Raw genomic sequence first — 24,108 nt, 5'->3', positions numbered from 1 at the left:
AGATCGCCTCCGGCACCCTGCCGGAGAGGGGATTCATCTCCCGGAGGACTCTACACCGCCATGGTCGCCTCCGGAGTGATGAGTGAGTAGTTCACCCCTGGACTATGGGTCCATAGCAGTAGCTAGATGGTTGTCTTCTCCTTATGTGCTTCATTGTTGGATCTTGTGAGCTGCCTAACATGATCAAGATCATCTATCTGTAATACTATATGTTGTGTTTGTCGGGATCCGATTGATAGAGAATACTATGCTATGGTAATTATCAAGTTATTACATATGTGTTGTTTAAGATCTTGCATGCTCTCCGTTATTAGTAGAGGCTCGGCCAAGTTTTTACTCTTAACTCCAAGAGGGAGTATTTATGCTCGATAGTGGGTTCATGCCTGCATTGATACCAGGACAGGTGACGAAAGTTCTAAGGTTGTGTTGTGCTTGTTGCCACTAGGGATAAAACATTGATGCTATGTCCGAGGATGTAGTTGTTGATTACATTACGCACCATACTTAATGCAATTGTCTCGTTGTTTGCAACTTAATACCGGAGGGGTTCGGATGATAACTCTGAAGGTGGACTTTTTAGGCATAGATGCAGTTGGATGGCGGTCTATGTACTTTGTCGTAATGCCCAATTAAATCTCACTATATTTACCATGTCATGTATGTGCATCGCGGTGCCCTCTCTATTTGTCAATTGCCCGACTGTAATTTGTTCATCCAACATGCTTTTATCTTATGGGAGAGACACCTCTAGTGAACTGTGGACCCCGGTCCAATTCTCTTTATCTGAAATACAATCTATCGCAATACTTGTGTTTTCTTGTTTTCTTTGCAAACATCTTCCACTCGATACGTTTAATCCTTTGTTACGAGCAAGCCGGTGAGATTGACAACCTCATCTGTTTCGTTGGGACAAAGTACTTGGTTTGTGTTGTGCAGGTTCCACGTTGGCGCCGGAATCCCTGGTGTTGCGCCGCATCACATTTCGCGACCATCAACCTTCAACGTGCTTCTTGGCTCCTCCTGGTTCGATAAACCTTGGTTTCTTTCTGAGGGAAAACTTGCCGCTGTGCGCATCATACCTTCCTCTTGGGGTTCCCAACGGACGTGTACATCTACGCGCATCATGAAGCAGGGGGTATATCAGGAAAATGTTTCATTGCCGACGACAATTTTCGTCGACATAGGGGTAAAATCCGTCGGCACATCTCTATGCCGATAGTGGCCCTCAGCTCACGACCGTCGGCAAAACGTGTTGACGACACAACAGAAGAACCATTGTCATAGTGGATTTATGCTGACGGTTTTGTTGGCTCTCGGCACAGCTGCGGCCGTCCAGAATGCTAAGTTAATAGATGGGGAAATAATGGTGGTGGAAATTGACACTTCAGGATCCTGCCGTTTTTCTTTCTTTTTTACGAAAATGACCCTGTCATCTACTTTATCTAACTACCATTACCAGAGTAAAACTTTTTCCAACCGGGCTTCCACCCCTTTCCATTGCAATTAACGGAAAGAACAGTTTCAAGTTATATTTACAACAGAGAGGGGATAGGGGGAGAGGGAAGCGAGCTGGAGCAGTACCAGGAAACCCACTGCGAGTACTCGCCGTCGAGTACCCGCTATGGGGCGAAAACCTGATACCACTACATCAAAGTTCTAGCCTTAACAGGGTTTTAAACAACACAAGTAACCAGGAAGCAAAACAGACGACTAAACAACTAAGGAAGCAGTAGTGCCCACAACAAAAGCTCGAAAGTATCAGCCACACTTCAAACATCCTGGGACATCAGCCGAGTGGTGGTGGAGGGATTCAGGCGCCTGTGATCATCAGCATCTGCCCCTGCCCGAACGTCGCTGCTGGCCGCCTTGGACCTGGAGTAGACGAAATCCGCAGCTTGCACCATCTTGTCCGCGCCGCCGACTAAGCACTCCTTGTCCTCCACATTCTGAAGACCTGCCCAATATAAAATCAAAGCCACCGCAAAATATGAAATTTCACTCGGCGATTTCATGACATGTTTTTCAAAGGTGATCTTATTTCTCACATTCCATATGGCCCAGCAAACAGCCGCGATGATAATGACATAGAATTTCTCAAAACCAGGAGAAAAGGAATGAAACCAAGTCATAGCCTGCCAAAAGGAAGTAGGGACACAATTTACTCCCATAGCCGCAGCCAAGACCCCCCCTAGACTACCTTAGAAGTGTTACAAGTGAAGAAGAGATGGTTGTTTGATTCAACTTGCCTGCAGAAGGAGCAAGTTGGAGCACCAGGCCATTTCCTTTTTTTCATATTCTCTCGGGTAAGGATAGCATCTTGACCCATTCCAGGAGAGTGTAGATGGATCTAGTCGAGAAGATAGCATTCTTATTCAAGGACCAAGTAATCCTATCATTTTCATCATGAGAAGGGGCCAAAAGTAAGGTATTCAAGATATGTTTCCAATGATCCAGTAACTCACCTCTCAACTGTCTGCGGAAAGGAATATCGAAGTTTGCCTCCTTGCAGCTTTTCACAGTACAATCATGCGCCTGACATAGGTTAAAAAGCACAGGAAATTTGTCACAGAAAGGTTGTTCGCCCATAATTGGATCTTTCCACAGCCTGGTGATGTTTCCATTATTCAACACCACATTTCTCCCAGCAAAGTAAGTCTCTTTTACTTTTAAAATTGCTTTCCAACATGGGGAATCATTGAATTTCGAGGAGACAGTAGCCACAGTTTTATTTCTTAAGTATTTTGTTTTAACAATATCTTGCCATAAACCATCAAGGGTTTCCAGCTTCCACCACCACTTGGAGAGGAGACTTATGTTTTTTTTTCCAAATATCTTTAACCCCCAAACCACCTTTCTTTTTGGAGCGACAAACTTTGGTCCACTTGACCATATAGTAACCTTTTTTCTGTTTTTTACCATGCCAAAAGAAGCGACGTCTATGTTTGTCCAATTTTTCAACAAAGGTTTTGTTCAGGAGGAACATGGCCATGATATAAGAAGGAAGGTTGGACAGACAGGAATCGACTAGAGTTAGTCTACCTCCAGAAGAGGAGGATCCACCAATCCAGGCATCAAGCTTTTTAGTAAATTTGCCGTCAATGAAATTAAGATCTGAATTTTTCAAACATCGGAAGGAAACTGGGACACCCAGATATTTCATAGGTAAAGTTCCTATCTGGCACCCAAACATGTCAGCATATAAATTGGCAATATCATTGTCCCCACCAATAAGGAAAATCTCGCTTTTCTGGTAATTTATTTTAAGTCCCGACATTAGTTCAAACAAATAAAGCAGAAGCTTCAAATTGATGGCCTTATCAGGTTCATGAGAAAGGCAGAGAACCGTGTCGTCGTCATATTGCATAATGGCCACTCCTTTATCAATAAGGTCAGGGGCCAAACCAGTAAGGAGATTATTATTTTGAGCCTCAAGAACCATCTTAGTAAGGCATTGTGCCGCGGAGTTAAAGAGAAACGGAGAAAGGGGATCACCTTGACGAACCCCTTTCGAGCTTTGGAAATAAGGCCCGATCACATTGTTGATTTTCACCGAAACCGTGCCATTTCGAAATATTTTCTCAACTTTGTTGCACCAGAAATCTCCAAATCGCATGGCTCGTTGGCTGTCTAGGAGGAAATCCTAATTTACCTTGTCGAAAGCTTTTTCAAAATCAAGCTTTAGGACAACACCGATCTGTTTTTTCACATGGGTATGATGTAAAAGCTCATGAAGAGACATAATCCCATCAACAATGGTTGTATTTTTCATGAAAGCATTTTGATGTAGGCTAACAATTTTGGGAAGGAAAGGTTCCACCCTTGTAGTGAGAACTTTGGTAAGAAGCTTGTAGATGCATCTAAGGATACAAATGGGCCTATATTGGCTAATTTTGTTAGCCTCGGATATTTTTGGGAGAAGGGTAATGATGCCATAGTTAAGGCGTTGCACATCCAGAGAGCCATCATAAAAAGCATAGAAAAGGTTCATAATGTCATTGTTGAAAATTTCCCAACAATGTTGATAAAACTCTATGGGAATATTGTCTGGCCCTGGAGCGTTTTTTTTTCATTGAGAACAGTGCCTCCTTTACCTCTTCAACAGTAAAAGGTCGACTGATAATCTCATTATCATTGTTATCTAGTTTCTCGTGGGGCAACCACATAGAATGATTAATAGGAAAAAGATTTCCAGGGGCGGGCCCGAAAAGGTTTTTATAATAGGAAGTAGCATGATCAATGAGTTTTTCTGTCCCTTCTATAATAATCCCATTGTCATCTAGAGAAATCATTGTATTTTTTCTTTTACGACCATTGGCCACACGATGAAAGTAACTAGTATTCAAGTATCCCTCAAGCAACCATTTTTCATGCGACTTTTGATACCACATCAGCTCTTCTTCCTTATAAATTTCCATAAGCTCAACCATGATCAAAGTTTTTCGAATATGTAAATCACTTGACAACTCCAAGGTTTCTTCCAACTCTTCGATATATGCTAGTTCCACTTTTAAATCGTTTTTCTTTTTCTTAGTGTGACCATATTGACTTGAACCCCAACCCTTAAAAAAACAGCTTCAACTTGATGTTAATAACATCAATGGGATCATTACTATAAACCTTTTTGTTCCAAATTTTATCAACCAAAGGTAGGAAATCAGCATGCTTGAACCAGGAAATATCAAACCTGAATTCTCTTGACTTATTGGCGATGGGGGATTGAGTGCCAGTGTCAAGTAGTAAAGCATTGTGGTCAGAAATATCTCTAACCAGCTTTCTGACTGAAACTAGAGGAAACATGTTCTCCCAATCCGGCGACATCAAAATACGATCCAATTTTTCTAAGGTTGGTGAAGCTTGCTTATTAGATCAAGTGTATTGACCCCCATGCATAAAAATTTCACGAAGCCCTAGAGTGTGAATGACGAAATTGAAAATATCGATGGAATGAGTGTGCACAAAGTTTTTATTTTTCTCACCACTATGCCTTACAATATTAAAATCACTTCCAATGATATAGGGCATAAGAATACTATGACAGAAAGCGGAGAGCTCAGTAAAACTTGTGAAAGTAAAAAAAAAATGCTCATACCGGTATATTGACGGTAGTGATGAGGGAGCTCATCTTGCCCGTGAATTACAAAGATGCGCACCCAGCCGGCTGCGCTTGGTCCGCGTACTTGTTTGCGTCTACGCCCGAGTCGGTTAATCGGGTAGCGCCCGCCGACCGACGTTATGGCCCCGCGAGAGAACACGACGTACGTACGACGTGTCGTTGAAATCGTAGCATGTTGCATGGATCGTCGTCCCTCGTAGGCTCACCTGAGCTTTCGCGTTCCAGCAGCTCCGTCCGTCGCGGCGTGCGGAATAAGCAACGTTAGGTCGTTGACGCGGACGCTGACCAGCTGTACTGCCACATAACCAACCTCTTCAGTCTATGTAGGTCGGAGAATTTATGTATGTCGACGATCATATCAGGCCAGCAACTGACCACACGGCACGGCGAGCGAGTGCGCGGCCGGCGTCTCAGGGTGTCGCCGTCGATCGGCAGGTCCGGATGGGGCGGGGCGACCTGCTATTCGAATGCCCTTTTATTGTTGGATGATCGTTTAGGATTTTTCGTGCCCATTTGGCTACTTGTTTGTTGGTCCATATGTGTACGTTGCATGCATGCCACTTGCTGCTGGTGCGACGGCGACAACGACTGCTCGATGTCTAGAACACCATGATCCGGCTGCCTTCCACCTTCGCTCGCTTATCGATTCGTCGACCATATCTCACCAGGCTCCAGTCACCCACCCTCCTCCAGCTCTCAGTCTCCGCGCCCTCTCACTTCCTTCGAGCGCCGCCACAACATGCTTTGTGAAATTGAATGATCTACCCAGTCCAACCATAAGACCAATCTAATAGATGAGAACTAGACAATTATATTCAACATGTTTCTCTCTGCTGCCACGGTGCCACCGCCTCTTCTGCACCAGCGACAAAATTGCAGGCGCATGGAGTCTCGAAGCAAATATAAAGATCGAACATATATGCCACATCTCCATTGCTGCATGTGTTTAAATTTCCGCTTGTACGCTACGTACGCACGTACCCTACGTGCATTGACACCGTGGTGAAAATTGGTCGGTCTCTGCCATGCGAGGCAACAGCTGCTGGTGCTGAAGGCCAGCACGTGGCCCGTGCGCCCCATCACAATACATCAGGGACTTGGCTCGATCTGCTCACGCCTCTCGGCCAGGAGAGCCAAACTAATGTTAGCTCGGCTCGACTCGTCTATATAAATGAAGTTCAGGTAAACTCAAAACAGAGCGAGTAACTAGCTAAAATTTTCAACAAACAACATGTATAATTGAATGATGGACTTTTTTCATATCTATATCTTTACCTACTAATAAAGGAAGTAAGGTTTCTCCCTAAAAATTTCGTCCATTTTGGATTTGCCCTTGGTTATCAGCTGAATTTACACAAAATGCCACCGCTAATAAAAATAACGGTTCCACTACTGCCGACGATAACGCGAGGACGACGAGGACCATGAATATTGAGGAACGAGAGCAGAGGGAGAGACCCAACATCCCTCGCGAGTCCCATCCATCGTCTAGCGTGATTGCTCGCCGCCCTGGCCTCTGGCAGCCTGCAACCGCGGCCATCCTCTCGGTCCAGGAGGGACTTCGGTATTCCCGCCGCCGGGTGGGGCCTGTGGTCTTCCCCGCGTGTCTCAGCCACACCGTGAATCCGCAGCGGCCGCCACGGGACTCCACATTGTGAAGCCACAGTAGTCCACCCCACGCCACCGAAGTCCACCACGGCCGGGCCGGGTGCCCACCTCGTGTGGCCCTGAATTCCACGGCTTGCAGGGTTCGCGGCAGGAAGGAGATGAGACGACGCTCAACGTGAAGGACTTGGGCGGCGGTGGATCTCGACGAGGCGTCGAGGCTCATGGGGTCGAGCTGTTGCAGCGAACGGATGCGCCGGTCACTGGGAAACAGAGGTGGTAGGCTGCGGTAGCCCATGCATCCGCACCTGGTGCGGCTCCTGGCGCGGCGTTGCCGCCTGCGGTGGGGCGGAAGCATGGAAAAAAATAGCGCGCTATTCCAACGCTAATACCACGCTATAGCATATCTGGAGAGCCGACGCTACGCTATTTCGGCGCTATAGCGCGTTATTCGCGTTAATAGCACGCTATAGCATGCTAATAGCGTTTTTTTAGACCCACGCTATTTTGTTATAGCGCGCTATTTTTTTCCATGCTTCCGCCGATAGCTAATCATCGACTGCTACAAAACGAGGACGGTCGGCGACATCGGTGGATGTGTTCTGCTCAAACTCACAAACGCACCTCGAGTTTTGATTTTGGAAAATCACATTGGCTCCGTGGACGACAAGTGCTAGACCACAACTTTTTCATCCAGGAAAATCATCATCCGAGCCATCGAGACATGCATTGATTAACACAAGCAAAAAAAATAAGAACAGAATCATGGGGTGGCCCCTAATCTCCCTCAGACATCGGTGCATCTTTGGTTTCTTGGACGACGGGTAGTGTCGGGTGAGTGATAATTTAACGAAACAAGTCGTGTTTTGGCTCCTGGGTAACATAGACCCAAGAACTTTTATGTGAAATTCACATTGACTCAAGAACTCTCAAGTCATTCAGAATCGACTGAGGTATAGATTTATATGTATGAAGAGGTATCTATTAGATGTAACGTGATGCCGTAGCAACACACGGGTTTTGTCCTAGTATCTATAATTTTCGCTTGTAGACGCATCCGAAAATAAACTTGGCCCACCTGTCCATGTTGTTCTTCCTATTTGTGTGCTCAGAAAACTCACATCAGTAACCTCAGCCCGTACTTGAAAACAGTCAAAGAAACTTATTGCATTAAACAAGCTAATCAAGTACTCCGTAAACTTGGCTTGTTTAGAGCCAAGACGAGTCACGAGTTACTTGTTTAACTCGTGATTTTTGAGTTTTAATTCCAGCCACACGCGCTTCCCATCATGTTTTTGAGGGAAACATTGAGGTGGAGGAAAGAGAAAGTTGAAAAAAAAACTTTACATTCTCTTAATTAAGAGATATTCTCTTTGCACAATCTCTCTCACCATATATTTAGAATATCTGGTTTACTAAAGATAAAAAAATAACTTATTGTACATAATATTTTATTGTTATATCTAGAATTCTAGATTACGTGGCAGGGTTAAGATAAGACGGTTTTATCAATCATTGCACATATCCTTAGGCTACATCATCTGTACGCCAAGGATTCGGGTAGCCGCCCCCATGAAGAACCTCCACAATCTACAGACTCTATTTTATCCAAAATATGTTGCATATAAGATTTGTATAGATAAACTTCATAAAGTTTGATCATATATATTAATAAAAAATTAAGAACACATATAATGTGAAATTAATATTGTTTGAATTGTCACGAAATATATTTTCATATTATATGTGTGTGGTATTGTAGATATTTGTATTATTTTCTACTACCTTTGTTTATAAAAGAATGTTGCAAATTTGCCTAAATTTTGATGTATCTAAACATTCTGTAGTGTATAGATATCTGAATTTAGACACATTTCCGACGTTATTTTATGAATGGAGGAAGTATATATTTTTTCATCAAATTTTACAAAATTTATCTTGCACGAAAAATTATGTGCAACATGTTGTGGATAGGAACTATGAAGGAGTACTCAGATATGCAGTCAACTACCTGATCTCCTCTTCTCATAAAAGGCCGAGGAGATGATCTCCTCCTCTTCTCAGAAAAGTCTGAGGAGATCAGATCCTTCAAACAAACAATGATCGGTCCAACTGTGTGTCGTAGCACCGGAAACCACAAATGTAGCTTGAGCTACACGTAGCTCGTTTTTTGAAAAAATTGAAAACAATATTTTAAAGCTTCAAAAAATTCTGAAATTAAATGTACATGTAGATCGATAATACTGTGATCGACAAATATGAAAATTTTCGACTAGAAATACCTTATATTCGGAGCTATGCAAAAATGATAATTATGATATCAATATTAGTGAACAGTGTCAGATTTCAAAATCTCAAAATCTGTCCAATTTTGTCACTTTTTTGCAGCCCGGAATATGAGGTATTTGAGTTCAAATTTTACACATTGGTAGATCTCATCATTGTATAAATCTAGATACTTTGTTTGATTTTTTTGCAACTTTAAAATCCCATTTTGAAATTTTGCAAAAAAAAGAGCTATATGTAGCTCTGGCTACAAAAAATTACTCTCGTCTAGCACGCACTACTGATTAACTTGTCGAGCTGACAAAATATACTTCATCCGTTCTACTAAAAGTGTCTCAACTTTGTTAAAATTTAGATATATCTACCTACTAGACAGTGTCTACATAGTGTCTACATACATCTAAATTATGATAATTTACTACAAGAAAAAATGCATGTATAGACGCCCAATATATATGCTAAAGACGCTCAATTTCATCTTTACAGGAGCGTAGAGTCGCGAAGTAAAGCGTTTTAGAATCGTCTCTTTATGCACCGTCTCAAGTTGTGTAAAGACGCAATGCGAGCATCTTTAGGAGACATTGAGACGTTCATAAAGCATCCTCATGATCGTATAGGTCATGTTGAGCTGCTTTATTGCGTCTTAAATAATTCAAATGCATGCATTTTATTTTTCCATATTGTTTCTTTTTATTAGCTATTGCTGATAATACCGATTGAAATCGAGAAGTTTTATATTTTCTATTGCAAACCACAAAACAATATAAAAGTACACCACACTATTAGGGAAAGTATCTTTTTTTTAAGAGAAAGTATTTTACAATCGATCTGTAGATCAATTACAAAAAGAAACTCAGAATGGACCGAACAAAATCCCTTATGTCCTAAATACATTATCTACCTAGTTGACATCTATCTACTACCTATAAGCTTAGCACGTGAGCTCTCACGTCGCTATCTTAACTTCTCAGATTTCCATGATAATTTTTGTTGTCCAGCTTCAAAAATCATCGAAAATGATTAACCTGTACAGAAAGTCAAACCAAATAGAAATAGATTAACTGGAAAACTTCACTAGTTAGTCTCACCATTTCATAGACGTACCAATAAGAGAAATTCACAATGCATACCAATACCAGTATGAATATATATGAAGAGTAAATATTGTGTTGAATATGCATGAGATCATTTTCTATAAACTAGTGGCTCGTGAGAACTATCGTTTGCTACCTTGTCATTTTTTGTTCTCCCCTCAAATAGAGATAAACTTAAATAGGCTCATATCAAATCATCAACATATCCTACACTGGCTAAACAGGAACTGGATTATCACAAAAAAGAAACTTCATAGATATTTATTTATTCCCACGCTCCACAACCAAGCATTAACACCTTCAAAAAAAAAACCAAGAATTAACACAGTAATAGCAAAACCGAAGTATATATATTATTATTAGAGGCGGTACCCATAACAAAAAAAGGACCATCTCTTTACTTTGATATTGTAGATTCTTGTTTGCACATCGCATATCTACAGGAAAAGAAAACAAAACGCAGACATGCTTTGAAATTCAGTGCTAATAGCTATGGATCTTAATTGCTAAAGAAGGGTGTGGTGGAACATGCATGTGAAGTTCGGTATGCGAAGCATGTCCATATGTACATCGAATAGAAGGGAAGCGTAACAAACCTTGCCACGCATTGGTGTACATCATCATCAACTAATAATTTATGCACAACCAAATTAAATAAAAAAATTGTAACACAGCCTGCAATGCATCACACAGTCTGAGTTCACGACAGGGGGATAAATCTGGTGGAGATTAGGTATCTTTTTCCAACATTTGGAATTTCGTACAGTAATAAAACTTCATCAAAATAGCAGTCTAACAGATAATTAAGCCCAACTTTGCCAAGATGTAGCAGTTAACCGGAAATAGAAAGAAATTTCATCTCAGTAATATTATCGAACACCTCAGCTGTATGCACATAAGATGGAAGGCACCAGTGATCTAACCTGCAGATGTCGCCCTGTGTGAACTAGATATTCTGTAGGATGCCCAAAAAGGCGCGTTATTCACGAAGGAGAGGCAGAATTCATCGCTAGATGCCGCAGGAGCGCCATGGCCGCTGGTGTGCGTAGAGAGAAAGAGTGTTGCCTCCTAACCTGGACGTTCGTGGAGAGAGGGTCGAGGTTTTTTTTTTTTTTTTTTAAGATTCTCAGGGAGACATTCTTCCCGATTCCATTTCATGCCGAAAAGAAACCAGTGTCATCAGTTTTACAAAAATAAACGCACCTAGCGAAACCCTGCTACACTATGTAGCCTAAACAGCAACTTAGTTCAGAAACAAACGACCACAACTCCTCCAGGAGCGACCGAACCGACCAAGAACCAACTCAGCGCATACAAAAGCGCACCCACAAAAGCTACCAACCAGTAAAACAGCTAAACCAGCAAGGAAAGCACAAACTACAATGCAGCATACTCCTGCTCTTTTTCCTGGCGTTTTGCTCACAGCACCACATGCACCGAGACTTCCTCTTCCGGATGTTCCTTCAGGAAATCAAGCGAAGCTCTCCCGCCATGCGACATCTTGGAAGCAGGAGCCCAGGAAGTGATCCAGTCGAAAGAGGAACACTTCAGGTTTGTGCCAGCCTCAGCGGAGCTTTGATTCTTCTCACCAGTAACTCCATGAACAAATCCACCTCCTTCCACACTCGATCCTTGAAAGGAACTTTCCAATTCCTTAGGTATGACAAGATCACACTCCACACCTGCTTTAAATTCAACCAAGTAAGTCTATTAAACACTAAACTATTCCTAGAATTCCAAATCCCCCAAAGAATAGCAGAGGAAATGAAATTAAACTGCAGGAATTTTTTATTACAAAGCCACCTACTAGCTATGTCCAAGTATTTATCTACCCTATATCTAAACACCTCCTCCACCAGACTCCATATTTGTTTTGCCACAAGACAATCAAAAAAGAGATGGTGAACACTTTCAAACTCTTTACAGAAAGAGCATTCCATAGGTTTTGGAATACCTCTCCTCCTCAGATTATCCCTAGTCATGATTTTATTTTGTGACAACAGCCACAGGAAGATCTGGATTCTTGGAGGGATTTTTAGATCCCAAACAGCAGGTAAATAAATTGGAGTCACACCTCTAAAATTAACTATAGCATACATAGATTTTGAAGAATAAACCCCATTTGTTTCATAGGACCAGATCAACTGATCCTCATCATCACTAAAAACTATAGTCTCAGCAATAGCTAACACTTCTTGCCATTGAGACATCATGTCATCCGAGAAGGTTCTCCTAAAATCACATCTCAAATTTGCACCATCCCAAATATCCCTAACAGTTTTAGTTTGCTGATTACACACAAAGTAAATGTCCCAAAATTGAGTAGTTAGGTTAGAATTACCAAACCAAATGTCCTCCCAAAACCTCACACTCCTACCATTTCCTATTTTCCACTTATAGCCAAACCTAACAGCCTCTGCAGCTCCCATTACCTCTTTCCAGAAGGTAGAAGGGTGAGCATCATGGCAGCAGAGGATGTTTGGGTCCCTAGTATTATACTTACTATCAATAATTTTCCTCCATAAGGTTCCTTCCCCTTGTATGTATCTTTTAATCCAAGACCCTAGAAGGCACAAGTTTAAATCTTGCAGGTTGGGAATACCCATGCCACCAAACTCTTTTTTCATACACACAGACTGCCAATTAGCTAAATGAATTTTATTATTTCCTTCCTCATCATTCCACATACAATTAGCCAATTGAGTGTTAATCATTTTTAGAGCCCATTTAGGGAACTTAAAGAAAGAAAGCAAATAAATAGGAATACTAGCTAGTACTGATCTAACTAGTTCCCTTTTGGCTGCAGAAGATAACAACTTCCCCCTCCAACCAGCTAATCTACTCAAGAGAGAATCAATTAAAGGTTGTAAATCCTCCCTTTTTAACTTGTCATAGTGCAAAGGAATTCCTAAGTACTTAATTGGGAAAGATCCCAAAACACACCCAAAAGTTTCCAGGAAAGAAGTACATTCCTCTACCTCCACATTAATAGGAATCAACTCACTCTTATGATAGTTAATACGCATACCAGATATTTGTTCAAAACAAGTTAAGATCCACTTCAAATTAGTTGCAATCCTATTACTTTTCTCTAAGAAAAGTAAAGTATCATCAGCATATTGCAAGCAAACAACTCCACCAGGAACAAATTCAGGACACAGACCCCTAACCAATCCCTCATTGCCCCCTTTGAGGAGCATTTTTGAGAACACATCTACCACAAAATTAAAAAGACCAGGAGACAGGGGATCTCCCTGTCTTAAGCCTTTACCAGTAAGGAAAAAATCACTTTCAACCTCATTAATTTTCACACCCACTGATCCACCAGAAGTTAGCTGTTTAATCAACCTAATCCAGAAAGGACTAAAACTCCTAAGATGCAAGATCTCATAAAGGAAATCTAGATTAACCCTATCATATGCCTTTTCATAATCAATTTTAAAGACAAACCCCTCTTTCTTCCTCCTATGAACCTCATGTACAATTTCATGTGCAGTAACCACACTCTCTAAAATATATCTGCCCTTGATAAAAGCAGATTGATTATAAGAGATTAACCTCCCTATAATTTTAGCCAATCTATTTGTTAAGACTTTACAGAAAATCTTGAAGCTACAATTCAAGAGACTTATAGGCCTAAACTTCCTCATAGTCCTAGCATCATTTTCCTTTGGAATCAAAGTAATCATAGCAAAATTTAGTCTAAAGATATCCAACTTATCTTCAAACCAAGCATCAAATAAATTCATTAAATCTTGTGCAATAACATCCCAGTACTTCTGGTAAAAGAAAAAAGATAAGCCATCAGGTCCAGGTGCACCATCAGCATAAGAACCAAAAACAGCCTCCTTCACCTCATCTAAAGTAAAACGACTCCCCAACATCTCATTTTCTTCTATAGTTACTTTTTCTTCAGGAAGGAAAAAATTATCTAACAACCTAATGTCAGGTCTATCTTCAGCACCAAATAAATCCTTATAATAGTGTTTAGCTATCTCTAACATATCTTTAGTTTCAGTGACAGGGCCATCAGGCCCATCTAACACAGCAATCATTTTCTTCCTTCTCCTTTGATTAGCTAAAGCATGAAAATAAGCAGTATTCCTATCTCCTTCACATATATCTTTATCTCTGGAACGCTGCTTAGCTTTAATCTCCTCAATGAGCCAAAAAGAACTTAGCTCTTCAAGGATTAGATTAAATCTTTCAGCTTCCCCATCTGACAGCTCTTGAGATTCAGCTTTAATATCTAGTCTATCATATTTCTCCATAAGGTTTTTCTTTTTCTTTCTAATTTCAGCATCAATATTTGCACTCCACCCTTTAGCAGAACACCTAAAACACCTAACCTTAGATTGCCAAATATCCAAAGGGTTATTACTAAAAACCTGGGTAGACCAAGCTTTAACAACCACCTCTCTAAAATCTACTCTAGTGCTCCACCATTTCTCAAATTTAAAGCTACTCTTCCTAGGCACCACATTTTCCCCAGAATCCCAGAAAATGGGAGTATGATCACTACCTAATCTAGGTAAAGCTCTTGCATTTCCTAAAGGAAACAAAGCCTCAAAACCAGTAGTACAAAAAATCCTATCAATTCTACTCATAATTCTATTACTTTGGTTATTACTCCAAGTAAAGGATCTACCAGCTAGACCAATTTCCACTAGGGCCCACAAATCAATCTAAGCATTGAATTTATCAGCCCATTTAAAATCTATCACTCCATTACTTTTATCACACTGTGACCTAACCAGATTGAAGTCACCTCCAATCATAGCAGGCCCATCCCAACCCAAACACAACTCATGCAACTCTGAAATAAAAGCATCTTTACCCTCTTCATAAGGAGAGCCATACACTGTGGTAAGCCTAATTACCACACCAGTATTTTTAACCCTAACAACTGTGCTCACAGAGAAAGTTCTAATGTCCCAAGAAATTATCTCAAAGACATCACTATTAACCCCAACTAAGATCCCACCAGCTGAACCAACTGCAGGACTGAAATTCCACTCAAAATTTCTGTTTCCTAGAAGGTTTTTCAAGAAGGATCTAGAGAACTTCTCTTTTTTTTGTCTCCTGAAAGCCAATGTAATCAACTTTCAGAGGTATGACAGTGTCCTCTAAACACTTCTTCCTACCAGGGGCAGTGATCCCTCTAATGTTAAAAAAGGAAATTAACATTGCACTCTCTTCCTAGGGTGCTTGCCCCGTGATTTCCTAATGACCTCTATCCATTTTTCACCTTCATCCTCATAATCATCTACATCTTGTCTATTATAAGTAACAGGAGTTGTTACACCTCTTCTCACCCTAGAAGCTAGAGAAGCACCATTGCAACTTTTTCCATTTATGATCTCTAAATCTACCTTATCAATGGAAGCTAAAGGGGACCCATGAGTGTTTTCCTCACTAAGGATCTCCATATCTACTACCACATTCCTATTATGAACCACCTTGCTCACTGGACACCTAGACTGAGGAGACCCATGAGTATTATTCTCCCTAGGGATCTCAATATCTATTACCACATTCCTATTATGAAACACACTACTCACTGGACACCTAGACTGATCAGCCTGAACTTCCTCTTTTTCATAACTACCACTAACAGCAGAAATATCAACACCTACCTTTCTAGCTAGAGATTCAAGATAATCAACATCTAAGGACTGAAAAGCATTAGAATGCATTATACCTTTCATCTTTTTGTTTGGCTCTTCTAGGTTATTCTTCTTCTTGTACTCAATAGCCTTTTTTTTTTGACACGCAAGACTGTGAGGCAAAAGCCCCACAGCAATTTTCTTTTATTTAATTCTCAAAAAAGTCCAGTCTTATGTACAAAAAAAGAAAGAAACTGTACAAAAAGGCTCTAAGGCAGAGCCCTAATTCAAGCTAAAAGACTATCCTTATGCTTCAATTTAATCCTATATTGCAGTAAAGATATATCATGTATGAACTTTGCCTTCCACTTAATGAAAGAGCTTTTCTCAGCACTGAAAATTTTCCCATTCCTGATCAACCAGATATTCCAACAAGCCAGAATAATGACTTCCATGAAGAAAGGCTGAGCAAAACTTCTCCTGGCCTTATTCAGCACTACTTGCATATCCTCATCACCCTCCCAGTCAATCTGAAGATAGTTCCATATTCTGGAGCTAAAGGTACATTCAAAAAACAAGTGTATCCGATCCTCAAAAATTCTCCCAGGGCACAACACACAATGCTCATCTTCAGACACTTTCCAATGTCTCCTTTTCAACAAATCTCTTGTATTTAACCTGTCTGACAGAAGTAACCAAGCAAAAACCTTATGCTTCATCACACAGCTAGACTTCCAAAGCCATTTATACACACTAGGCACCTGAATATGTTTATGAATGTGACTATAAAAATTAGCTGAGGAATAGCTATCACCCCAACAATAAGCCCACAGATCTTTCCCCTGTGTCAAAGGATTATCCTGCATCAAAAGCTTGAGTTGCTCTAGTTCTTGATAAGCTTGAGGGGACAAAGGTAAATAAAACAGAGATGTGATGTCCTCCTCCTGATAAACCTTTAAAACTGAATGATTGGGGAACAAGGCATAAGAAAATAATCTGGGATATCTCTGACACAGTGGCACAGATGAGCCATTCACCTTCCAATTATCAGACCAGAAAAGCATAGTATCCCCAGTACCATGAGTTACAGCAGCCACTCCTCTGAAATTATCAACATGCTTCATAACATCCTTCCACCAAAAGGATCCACATAATTTCTCCTCATGAGGTATTTTCCCTTCATAATATGCAGACCATACCAGACTCACCCATGGCAGCTCCCTTTTATTGTTGAACTTATCTAGGAACTTCAGTAACAAAGCAGCATTTTGTTTCTGGAAATTTATTATCCCTAGTCCACCCTTTAGCTTTGGCTTACAAATCATATCCCATGCAGCCAAAGATTGTTTAGGCACCCCATCTTTATCCCTCCACAAGCACTGCCTCAAAATTCTATCCAACTGATTTGTCAGCCCCACTGGAAGTTGCAAAGAGCACAGAAAATGCAAAGGCATGGAAGCTAAGGCAGAATTGATTAACTGCAAACGAGCTCCTTGTGACAAAAAACTTGAACTAGAAGTCAACTTTCTCTCCAAACGGCATACTAGAGGGGATAATTCAGTAATAGTTGGCTTGGTAGTACCCACAGGTAGACCTAGGTAAGTAAAAGGCATCTTACCAATTTGACAATCAAACACAACAGCTAATTCCTGCAACAAATCATCTGGTACATTGATGGGCAACATTTGGGACTTGTCAAAATTAATCTTTAATCCAGTAGACATAGAGAACTTCATTAGAACCTCCTTTATCAACCTCCTTTATCAACAGAGTATCATCAGCATATTGTACAATAGGAAAATCTGGATCATTAGTGACAATTGGTAAAGACAACAATCCTTGCACCACTAAATCATTTAACACTGACTGCAGAAGATCAGAGCCAAATAAATAGAAGAGTGGTGATATTGGATCACCCTGCCTAACCCCCCTTTTACACTCAAACTGCTTTCCAGGGATTCCATTCAACAGGATAGATGAAGTCCCAGTGGATAAAATGATTCTAGCCCAATTAATCCATTTGGCATTAAAACCCTTATGTTTCATCACTTGCAAGATTGCCTCATGCTCAATAGTGTCAAATGCCTTAGCAAAGTCCAACTTAAGTAGGATAATTGGCTTCTTAGATGCATGGCATAGAAACAAATATTCAAAAGACCAGGCCAAACAATCCTGTATAGATCTATTCCTCAGGAACCCATACTGATTCTTATGAATGCATGTCAGAATCTTATCCTGCAATCTGTTGGCAGCCAATTTTGTTAAGAATTTGACACACACACTAGTTAAAGAGATGGGTCTAAAATCATTGACTTGCACAGGAGCTTGCTTTTTTGGAACCAAGGTGATCAAAGATCCATTGATATTCTTCAACTGTATGGTCTCATCATGAAAATCAGCAGCTAACTTATAAAAGTCCTGCTTGATAATGGGCCAGCATGTTTTCAGGAAAAGACCATTGAACCCATCAGGCCCTGGTGCTCTATCCACTGGCATATTCTTAATAACCTCATCCATTTCCTTTTCCTCAAAAGGTCTAGTCAACTCATGCAATCCATCCACCACCTGCAAAATTCTAGGCAGGTCAAACTGCATAGATATAGGCTCAGATCTACCCATTCTATCCTTGTATTCCCTCCAAAGCAAACCAGCCATACCCTGGTGATCTGTTACCTCATTTCCATCCACATCTCTTAGCATAGCAATAACATTCCTCCTATATCTTTCTGTTGCCATTGCATGAAATTTTTTTGTGTTATCTTCACCCTGCTGTATCCAACGTATGGTGCATCTTTTCCTCCAATAATTACACTCAGCCAGGAGCAATCCATCCAAATGAACCTTCACCACATTTCTGAAATTGAATTCCATTACATATAATGGTCTCTGCTCTTCTAATGAGTCCAAGGTTAGAATAACATCATTACAGTTTTTTATTAGCTGCTTTAGCTTAGCCAAACTAACATGCCATTTCTTCAACTCATGCCTCAAGGTTTTCAGCTTGTCAGTCAATATGGCAGAACTATAACTCTTTATGGACCCTTTATCCCATGAGTTTTTGACACAGTCCATAAACCCTGGCATGCTAACCCAATAATTGTCAAATCTGAATATTGAAGCTTTGGGTATATCAGTGTCCACATTCAAAACACATGGCACATGATCAGATCCAATCTTGGCCAGAGGCAGCACCATAGTATTTGGATAGTCAGATATCCAATTAGCACTAGTAAAAAACCAATCCAACTGTTCCAATAGTGGATCCTTTTGCATATTAGACCAAGTGTAGACTCTACCTTTTATGGGTAATTCCAAGAGACCTAGATGCCCAATTATTTCATTGAATAAAAACATGTCATTGACATCACCACCAGGTTTATTCCTATTGTCTTGTGATCTCATGAAATTAAAATCCCCCAAAATAATCCAGTTATCATCAGCAGGTATGTGAAGATTATACAGCCATGACACAAAATTATCTCTTTCTTCCCCTTGACAAGGCCCATAAACACACACCAGACTCCAAGAATTATTATTATGTTTTGAGGTGAAATTAACCTGCACACCATATTTCACAGACTGCACTAATAATCCTGAGAAGACAGAGGAATTCCAAACGATGATAATACCCCCAGAAGCTCCCACCGAGGGTGAGTACACAAAGTTGTCAAACCTCTTTGGGCAGAATTTCCTAATCAGTTTCCAATCAAAAGATTCACATTTTGTTTCTTGCAGGCATATGATATCACATTCACTTTCCTCAATTTTACCTCTTACTTCCCTTTGTCTGTTCTCAGAGTTTAACCCACGTACATTCCAGCAAAAAATACGCCATTTTCTTCTAGATAACTTATTCATATGCAGCAAAAGAGAAGAACAAACCAAACTGGCACATAATGCCAATCACATAGCACACAATCAACCCAGGAAATGTAGTCTCATTACTGACAGAAATATGCAGGTCTTTAACAAAAGTACCAGAGCACACACACCACCCATGAGAGACAACCACATCACTGGCAAGAGAAACAAAAGCTTTACCAAAAGCCAAGTCCAGCACCCACACAATGCCCCACACCAGGCCACACAGCACACTCCACAGACTGGATTCCTTTTGCACATCAAAAGCAGTACATAAAGCCCACCAGAGAACCCCTATAAAACCCATGCCCCACTGCTTATTCATCAGCAGGCCTCTTCTTCTTCTCCTTCCCAGGTGCAGCTTCAAGCTGCTCCTTGCTCAGCTTATCAGCTGCAATTCCCAAAGCATGCCCTACTCTTTGAAGCACTACAATAGGGATGGCAGGCACCTGTGGTTGACTCTCACTGCCATGAGCTTGTGATGCTTCCTCCTGCCCTTGGGACTGATCTGTTTCCTCCTGAGCTATTAACAGATTCCTTGCCCTAGATTTCTTCTTAATCTTTGGCTGCACAGCTAATATAGGGGCTGGCCTATATCCATCCTCCTTAAGGCAACTCCTAGTGAATCTTCTTTCAGTTGACTGAACTAATTGTGCAGTAGTTTTCCTCTTAGACCTACTCTTGATAGGCACAGACTTGGATTGTATGGGAGTCAACTCTCCCAGTTCTTCTATCTGATCTTCATTACCTCCACTAGACCAAGAGAGGCTCCATTGCTGTTGTGCACTGACCTTCCTACTGTCCTCTCCCTGAAACTGAACAGCTGACAGAGTAATACCAGACAGCTTATTCAGAAATCCAAAAGGGCCCCTTTTGATTATCTCTGGGACTACTCTGCTGCACAAAGATGGCAAAGCTAATTGAAAAGCACGTGCACACAACATCTCAGGAGGTAAGACAGGCCCAAACATTGTCTGAACCATCCCAATATTTAACTCATTATACAGGACTTGCATGTTATTGTTTTGCTGCTGTGGCTGGATCTCCATCATATTAACAGAGGAACTGGAGCTATCTGAAAGATTGAGGACCATAGATTCCTGCATCTCCTGCAACACTCCTGGGACCTCTTGCTCTTCTATCACCTGGTCTACCACCTGGTCCACTTGATGCCATCCTCCCTGCTGGCCCAGACCAGCTGCTTGCTCACCTTGCATGCCCTGCCCCAGATTCTCCACCACATCCCATCCAATCTCTGGGAATTTTTTCCATTTTATTTTGATTGAAAAAATGTAATTTTAGGGAGCCACACCTTCATAACTCCAAATACCCGGATTTGTTACAGTTCCTCCTGAAATAAGTTTGATTCTTTATCGGATCATAAAAACCTACTTTTCGAAGATCTCTTCCTTCTCTTCGAGATCGGACATCAATTGCAAGGATTGACAAACATATTATTGTTGTGTTGTTGCAACTCACTTGGGAAGGGATGAGGATTCCCATCAGGTGGCATCTGGTCTTCATCAGCAGGCAAGGCATCAACAAAATCAGCTGTCAAGATGTACACAGGTGTTGTCCAAGACTCCTTGACCCCTCCCACTGTTGCAAACTTGTTAAAAACCACATCACGAGGTACCAGCTGAGGAGAGGGAAAGGATGCATAAACCAGTACTCTATCCTTGACCGGATCATGACTGTTCCAGGTGTGAAACTGGCCAAAAGTAGCAACAGCATGTGCAATGTCATAATCATTGCGATAATCTGGGTGCACTCCAAGCATCATCAACCATCCACGGCGAAACCCTAAGGTTGCGCGATGATTCTGCGGAGCCTCACCAACATGCACAAATCTAAGCATCCTATTCTGAATCTGATATTGCCCATGCTGAACCAGCGCGTTGACAGAATTTGGACTACTCAGCTCATAGAGGCCCACACCAAACAAACTAGGCTGAGAAGTTACCACATTACGCTGCAGCGGCCCGATGAGGAAGTCACGCACTTGTTCTCTCCACAGAGCCAATGCCGCCGGCGGTGGTGTCGGCTCGACAAGAGCGATGCAGTAGGAAAGGTGCCGCACTGGAGGATCTTGCGCAGGGAAGTAGAACGTGCGCGGCAGCTGAGTTGGGCCTCCATCGATGATCTCATGACCCCATGGCAGCCATGGAGTCGGATCGACCTCAAAAACCGCCATCGCCTGGGAAGAAGGAGACGGAGCAGTCGAGACAGAGGAGGGAATAGATTTAATGTGCTCTCGTGGTTGCTGTAAGGACTCCACAGGGTTATTAAACAAATAAGAAGCCGAACCGGCAACTCCTGATAAGTTCACTTCCTTATCAACCATAGTACTTGGCGTCGTGTTAGATTGTATTTTCTTTGGAACCCAAACCTTCCCATTTGATCGTGCAGCTAGGCAATTTTTCTTGACATGCCCATAACAATAGCATGATCTGCATCTCACCTCATTGGTACAATCTTTGGTAATATGACCCATATTAAGACATTTGCCACAAGACCACACTTTATATGCCATATCATCTATCATACTTTCAAAATCATCCATCTCCCCCTGTTTATTGCCTTGTGTCTCTTCCATATCATCATTGGAGGGTTCCTCCCCAACCACAGCACGCTGCTGTTTAAAAGGGAAAGGATTCACTGCTGCAAAAGTTATATTTGGCTCAGATGTAGTCACAAATTCTTCAGAACAAGCCTTTTCTTTATCCCCCCCTAACTTTGGGTCCTGATATCCCAAGCAAGCTTCATAGTCAATGGAGGAAGCAAAAGACAGTTTCTCAATAGCCTTATTCATCACATTCATCGACCTATCCACCCTGGAACTCTGTCTTGTAGCCTGAACAGGACCCCATGTTTTCTTCTTCCTTGTCTTCCTCTGTTGGTCAGTATCCACCACTCCTTTTATATCAGGCCTCTCAAAGCTAGGCATAATATCCTCTGGAAGAGTAAACTCCAAGCCTTCATTCACCTCTCCACTGCCTAGATCAATCCCATTCTAGCAAGTTAAGCTTCCCTGATCTTCCAAAAGGAAGTTTTGTATTTCTTCACTCACCTCCTCAGCAATCGTGCTAGGCCCACTCCTCCAGATGAATCTTCCTTCCTCATCTACCTCACCATTCTTGAGCAGCAAATCATACACTTCTTCTCCACTAACATACTCTTTCACCTCTCCAGCATCAGTGACCAGCCTCCTTGCTACAGAACCAGAACTAGCTGCATTAGTATTCACCACCACAGAATTTGTAGAATTCCATGCAGCACTGCCTCTGTCTGTATCCATCCCATCCTGTCTTTCACTGTTTTGCTCCTCATTTTCATGCTCATCATTCCCATCAGAAGGTGGAGGTGGTGGTGGGACAGGTGGATCATCTGCTACCCCAGTAGCAGGTTCACCCTCAGCCTCAAACAGCAACTGATGGAATTTCCCTTGGAAATGAAAGAGCCTGCCAAGCAGGAATCTTGGTAACATCCCTGCACTTTATCTTCACCCTGACCACCTCAGCACAATCCTTGAACACACTCATCCAGTCAATTTCTTCAAGGATACCACACACGAATACAGCTTGATCTATTATATTCCACTCACACCATGGAGGTTGCAGACCATGTATCTTCATCCATGTCACCTGCATCACTGCCACAGGGTCTGGATCATCATCCCAAGCCTCAACTTTGACCCACACTCCAGGCTTTGTCAGTCCAAACCTAGGGTACCCAATCACCTGGTCCACTCGGAAGATGAGGAGGGAACTTCACCAGGTATGACCATTGGGTAAGTTCTCTGATCTGCCATGGCCAGTTTGTCCTATAGATCCCTGCAAACTCCTTGGCTAGCTCAGCTTTAGATATATTCCCCTCTTCTATCAGCACCAGCCCACAATTCTTTGTAGTGGTCACAGGATTTACAACTACCTCAGGAATCTCAATATGGAAGAAACCTAGGCCATTAGCTGCACTCCCTATGTATTTGGCCACTTGAGGAGGTCTCTTGATGACAGGGCAACCTTCCACACCATGATTAGTAGCCTTGCAAATGAAGCAAAAGGCTTTCTTGTCACAAGATTGCTTGAAGTGTCCAGGCTCACCACACCCAAGACAGATAGTGTCTACATAAGACATCTGATTTGGGATCACCTGAACTTCACCTCCTCCACCATTCTTCTTCTTCTGCATCTGCTTTGCCATCCCACTCTTAGCTTTAGCACCACTTTCTTCCACATGACCTTGAGAACTCTGTGGATTTTCTTCAGCACTTGGAGCAATCCATTGGTTGGACTGAAATCCAAACTGCTGAGGGTTGAACTGGGGGTAAGGACCTTGGAAGGCCCAGGGAGGAGGTAGGCCACCAGGAACAAATCCATAGGACTGTGGAGGGAATTGAGGATATGGACCTTGATTCTGCTGGAAGGGCTGCTGTTGCTACTGAGGACCCTGCTGAAATTGATTGCTGTTGAATTGCTATCGATTCCAATTGTCACCTCTTCCCCCTCCAGATCCCCTTCCTCTGTTTCTTCCTCCACGCCCT

This window comes from Lolium rigidum, unplaced genomic scaffold (genome assembly GCF_022539505.1).
Source record: "Lolium rigidum isolate FL_2022 unplaced genomic scaffold, APGP_CSIRO_Lrig_0.1 contig_17643_1, whole genome shotgun sequence".
NCBI lineage: Eukaryota > Viridiplantae > Streptophyta > Magnoliopsida > Poales > Poaceae > Lolium > Lolium rigidum.
Note: the sequence above shows the minus strand (reverse complement) of the source record.